The sequence below is a fragment of the Apium graveolens genome, unplaced genomic scaffold, assembly GCF_009905375.1.
Source record: "Apium graveolens cultivar Ventura unplaced genomic scaffold, ASM990537v1 ctg833, whole genome shotgun sequence".
NCBI lineage: Eukaryota > Viridiplantae > Streptophyta > Magnoliopsida > Apiales > Apiaceae > Apium > Apium graveolens.
The window spans coordinates 118,978-125,255 of record NW_027421089.1 but is presented as its reverse complement, the minus strand read 5'-3'; the positions used below and the strand labels follow the sequence as shown (position 1 = coordinate 125,255).

Sequence of the window (6,278 nt, the reverse complement as noted above, 5' to 3'; positions counted from 1 at the left end):
CGTTATAACGTTGGATGCTAGTTTTCTATGCTTTGAACCTATTTACTCTTGTGACGTACTCTGGTTTAATATAATTAGTTTATTTATTATTCTTTTGTGTTTATTTATCATGTTTTCATATGAACCCATGATGACGATAAGTGCTATCAGGGGCTAATCGTGATCATGGGGTCGTAACGGATTTACTATGGAATTCTTTAGTTAGTTATTTAATACCTTAGTGTGTGATGATTGTATGATATCTAGTATTGGTTGTGCGTATTCGTCTTATGTGCGTCGCGAACATATAAGATAGGGTGTTAATCTCTTGTGAAGCGACGGTGGATCTCGAGATTTAGAACTTGCCATGCTAGAATAGGTTCATGTATGATGTTGCATGATTAGTGGGTAACTCTAACCGTTTTATTCGCCCTGTGTAATCAAAAGGAATAACATGTGCTTAAATCATTATGTTGTCAATTTCTGTAGACATATAGGGACTCAACATAATTGATGCCTATTCAACTTCTATCTTAATTATGAATGTTTGGTAGAATGATATTAGTACAATGAAAGTTGGCTTTTATCAGTATCGTGTTATTCGATTAATATCATCGTTGTTGCATGCTAAGGGTAATAACAATGACTATTGAAGGAAGTAGTAATGAAGTTGTGATCTCATGAGTGTTTTAATATTGTTAATTCAAAGTGTTAATTAAGTGGTTAATTTTAGTAGTTAATTTTAGTTAATAATTAGTTAACAAATCTAAGTGTTATTGTCTTAACATTGAGAAGTAATCATACATTGGTGAGTGAGTTTAATTGAACATAATTAGTCTGAGTCTCTGTGGGAACGAACTAGAAAGTATTCTATATTACTTGCGAACGCGTATACTTGCGTGTATTATTAGCGCGTGTTTTTCCCTAACAAGTTTTTGGTGCTGCTGCCGGGGACTCGGTGTATTTGTTTAGTTTATGTACTTACCATCATTGGTCGTTAGGACTCAGTGATTAAGACGTGTTACTTATTGTTTCCGGTTGTGTTTCAGGTACTTTAGCGAGCGTTTATGCAAACTCGTTCTCGTACTCGCAAGAGGACTTTAGATACAGCTGAGGAGACAGACAAAGTTCTTGATATTCCAGAGAAGATAGATTTTCAAGATTCGGATTCAGGAAGTGAGCAGAAAGAACCAGTAATCATGGGTGATCGTATTATTCTGGCCGATCCAGCTCTTATGGACTTTTCTTGGCCTAAAATTGATGACATTCAGTCAAGCATTCTTCATCCGGCTATTCAAGCTAACACCTTTGAAATCAAGCCGGGCACTATTCAGATGGTGCAGAATTCTATTTCTTTTGGAGGTGCTGCGACTGAAGACCCCAACATGCACATAAGGAATTTTGTCGAGATCTGCAGTACTTTCAAATATAATGGCGTGACTGATGAGGCTATCAAGCTGAGGCTTTTCCCATTCTCACTGAGGGATAAAGCTAAGGACTGGTTACATTCTGAACCAGCTAGGTCCATCACTACTTGGCAAGATCTTGCGCAAAAGTTTCTGGTGAAGTTTTATCCAATGGCAAAGACTGCTGCTATGAGGAGTGCTTTTACTCAGTTTGCGCAGCAACCTACAGAATCTATGTGCGAAGCTTGGGAACGCTACAAGGAAATGTTGAGAAAGTGTCCACATCATGGAATGCCCGATTGGATGGTGATCACTGGTTTCTATAATGGTTTGGGGGCCCAATCTCGGCCCATGCTCGATACAGCAGCTGGAGGCGCCTTGTGGGCCAAAAGCTATACTGAGGCTTATAATCTTATTGAGACTATGGCTGCAAATGAGCATCAAAACCCAACTCAGAGGATGATGCATGGGTAGGTAGCAGGTATTCTGGAAGTCGCTGCAGCCACCGCTATTGCAGCGCAGCTCCAAGCGCTGTCTATGAAGGTCGATTCTCTAGCTACCTATGGAGTCAATCAAATAGGTATGGTCTGTGAGCTTTGTGCAGGTTCTCATGCTACGGATCAGTGTTTTCTTGTCAACGAATCTGTTCAGTATGTGAACAATTATCAGCCACAACAGCAGCTTGTGCCAGCTACTTATCATCCTAACAACAGAAATCATCCAAATTTCAGCTGGGGTAATAATCAGAATGCTATTCAACCACCATATCAACAAGGTGTGAGTAAACAGTTCAACCCACCTGGATTCCAGCAACCACAACAGTATGCTCAAAGGCAATCATATCCTCAACAGGGAAGTGCAGCTGCACCCACTAGTGCTGATTTTGAGGAACTTAAGCTGTTGTGCAAGAGTCAGGCGGTTTCTATCAAGACCTTGGAAAATCAAATCGGTCAAATAGCCAATACAGTGCTCAATCGTCAACCTGGAACACTTCCCAGTGACACGGAAGTACCAGGCAGGAAGGAAGCTAAAGAGAAAGTCAAGGCTATTACCTTAAGGTCTGGGAAAGTTGTTGATGCTGAAAAGGCAAAAGAAGGAGAAGCTGAAGTTAGAGATGAAGAAGCTAAGAAAAAGCTGAAAGCGGCAGAACCAAGGAAGACTACTGTTGAGCACACTCTGCCTGAGGGTAATACAGGGGAGAAACAGCTCTATCCTCCACCACCTTTCCCTAAGAGATTGCAATAACAAAAGCTGGATAAGCAGTTCGGTAAGTTTCTGGAGGTGTTCAAGAAACTTCACATCAATATACCTTTCGCTGAGGCTCTGGAGCAAATGCCTAGTTATGCGAAGTTTATGAAGAGTATTCTTTTAAGGAAGGTGAAACTGGATGACTTTGAGACCGTTGCTCTAACGGAAGAATGCAGCGCTGTGCTGCAACAAAAGTTACCTCCAAAGCTTAAAGATCCAGATAGCTTCACCATTCCTTGCACCATTGGCAAGTTGTCATTTGACAAGTGCCTTTGTGATTTGGGAGCAAACATCAATCTGATGCCGTTGTCGATCTTTAAAAAGTTGAATTTGCCTGATCCAAAACCCACCTACATGTCTCTATAATTGGCTGATCGTTCTATTACTTACCCAAGGGGCATAGTGGATGATGTGCTAGTCAAGGTGGATAAGCTCTTCTTTCCTGCAGACTTTGTTATTCTGGATTTTGAGGAAGATAAGAAGATTCCTATAATCTTGGGAAGACCTTTCTTGGCTACTGGCTGTACCTTGATAGATGTGCAGAAAGGTGAACTTACTATGCGGGTGCAGGATCAGGATGTGACCTTCAATGTATTCAAAGCAATGAAATTTCCTACAGAAGATGAGGAGTGCTTAAAAGTGGATGTGATTGATTCTGCGGTTACTTCAGAACTCGATCATATGCTAATGTCTGATGCATTAGAAAAGGCCTTAGTGGGGGATTTTGACAGTGATGATGAAGATGGCAACGAGCAATTACAATATCTTAATGCTTCTCCCTGGAGGCGAAAGCTGGACATGCCGTTTGAATCTCTTGGTACTTCTGACCTCAAGAATGTTGAAAGAAAGCTCAAACCATCAATTGAGGAAGCACCTACCTTGGAGCTCAAGCCATTGCCTGAACACTTGAGGTATGCTTTTTTAGGAGATGCATCTACATTACCTGTTATTATTGCATCTGACCTTTCAGGTAGTGAGGAGGACAAGCTCTTAAGGATTTTGAGAGAATTCAAATCGGCTATTGGATGGACCATAGCATACATCAAAGGGATCAGCCCTTCATATTGCATGCATAATATTCTGCTAGAAGAGGGTAGTAAGCCAACTGTTGAGCAACAGCGCAGACTTAATCCTATCATGAAGGAGGTGGTGAAGAAAGAAATTCTGAAATGGCTGGATGCAAGCATCATTTATCCTATTTCTGACAGTTCTTGGGTGAGTCCCGTGCAATGTGTTCCTAAGAAATGAGGTATCACTGTGGTAGCAAATGAGAAGAATGAGCTCATCCCCACTCGAACAGTTACAGTATGGAGAGTATGCATGGACTACCGAAAGTTGAACAAGGCCACGAGGAAGGATCACTTCCCTCTTCTATTTATTGATCAGATGCTTGACAGGTTGGCTGGTCATGAGTATTATTGTCTTCTGGATGGCTACTCAGGGTATAATCAGATTTGTATTGCACCAGAGGATCAAGAAAAGACTACCTTCACTTGTCCATTTGGCACGTTTGCTTTTTGCAGAGTTTTATTTTGGTTATGTGGCGCACCGGCCACTTTTCAGAGATGTATGATGGTTATATTCTCTGACATGATTGGGAATAATTTTAAGGTGTTCATGGATGACTTCTCCGTCTTTGGACATTCGTATGATGAATGTTTGAATAATCTTCGTGTCGTGCTCAAAAGGTGTGTGGAAACTAATTTGGTGCTCAATTGGGAAAAATGTCATTTTATGGTGCGCGAAGCCATTATTCTTGGGCATAAGGTCTCTAGCAAGGGTCTTGAGGTGGATAAAGCCAAGGTGGGAGTCATTGAAAATCTCCCACCACCTATTTCTGTGAAAGGAATCCGTAGTTTTCTTGGTCATGCGGGTTTTTATCGGCGTTTTATCAAGGACTTTTTGAAGATATCTAAGTCGATGTACAACTTGCTTGAGAAAGATGTGCCTTTCAAATTTGATGATGAATGTTTGACGGCATTCGAGACTCTTAAGAAGAGTTTAAGCACTGCACCAGTTATTACAGCACCGGATTGGACAGAGCCTTTTGAGATGATGTGTGATGCGAGTGATTATGCGGTAGGCGCAGTTCTTGGGCAGCGCAAGAATAATCTCTTTCATGTGGTCTACTATTCTAGCAAGACCTTAAATGGGGCCCAAATGAACTACACCACTATTGAGAAGGAGCTCTTATCTATAGTCTTTGGTTTCGAGAAATTTTGATCTTATCTGCTTGGGACAAAAGTGACAGTATTCACTGATCATACGGCCATTCGCTATTTGGTTTCCAAGAAGGATTCGAAGCCGAGACTCATTCGTTGGGTGCTCTTACTACAGGAATTTGAGTTAGAGATCAAGGATCAAAAAGGTACTGAGAATCAAGTAGCTGACCATTCCTCTAGATTGGAGAATCCCGAGTCTACTTCACAGGATAAGACATTGATCAATGAATCTTTTCCGGATGAGCAGTTGTTCGCAGTTCAGGAGGAAGAGCCATGGTTTGCAGATATTGTAAACTATCTTGTCAGCAATATTTTGCCTCCTAATTTGACCTCAGCTCAAAAGAAGAAGTTTCTACATGAGGTGAAGTGGTATATGTGGGATGAACCATATTTGTTTAGACAGGGAGCTGACCAGATCATCAGGAGTTGTATCCCATTCTGTGAGACGGAGGGGATATTACGAGACTGCCACTCCACAGTTATGGTGGACACTATGGAGGTGAGAAGACGGCAGCTCGTATTCTACAAGCAGGTTTTTTCTGGCCTACTTTGTTTAAGGATGCTCATCAGTTTGTTTTAAGGTGTGATCGTTGCCAACGAGTGGGAAATTTGACGAGAAAGGATGAGATGCCGTTAAATGTGATGCTTAAAGTCGAGGTCTTTGATGTTTGGGGAATCGATTTCATGGGGCCTTTTGTCTCATCCTGCAACAATCAGTACATCTTGCTGGTAGTCGATTATGTCTCAAAATGGGTAGAAGTCAAAGCTCTACCAACAAATGATGCAAAGGCAGTGTTGAATTTTCTTCATAAGCAGATTTTCACAAGGTTTGGAACGCCTCGGGTAATCATAAGTGATGAGGCGCATTCTAGAGAAGGTTGTTTGTCCGTCAAGGAAGTATTGGTCTTTAAAGCTCGATGAAGCTGTTTGGGCTTACAGAACAGCATACAAAACTCCATTTGGTATGTCCCCGTTTCAACTGGTGTATGGTAAGGGATGTCATTTACCTGCGGAGCTTGAGCATAAGGCCTATTGGGCGTTGAAAAAGTTGAACCTGGAACTAGATGCAGCTGGAAAGAAGCGAATCCTTCAGCTTAATGAAGTTGATGATATTCGACTCCAAGCGTACGAGAATAACAAAATGTACAAGGAAAAGGTGAAGAGGTGGCACGATAGGAAGCTACATCCTAAGTTATTCGTGCCGGGGCAACAAGTTCTCTTATTCAACTCTCGTCTCTGACTTTTTCCTGGGAAGTTGAAATCAAGGTGGTCTGGACCTTTTATTGTCAAAACAGTGTTTCCACACGGAGCGATGGAGATTTTTGAGAATGATCCGGACCAAGCATTCAAGGTTAATGGTCAACGTTTGAAGCACTACTATGGGGACACGGCAAACCGAGAAGTGGTTAGTGCCGTTTTATTG

General features: G+C 41.6%; 1 non-coding gene across 1 annotated transcript; it reads right to left on the bottom strand.

Moving 5' to 3' along the window:
- Positions 1 to 1,571: 1,571 nt before the first annotated feature.
- LOC141704863 (small nucleolar RNA R71) lies at positions 1,572 to 1,678 on the bottom strand. The gene has a single exon (XR_012568097.1). It is a non-coding gene; the product is annotated as a small nucleolar RNA R71 (small nucleolar RNA).
- Positions 1,679 to 6,278: the final 4,600 nt, after the last annotated feature.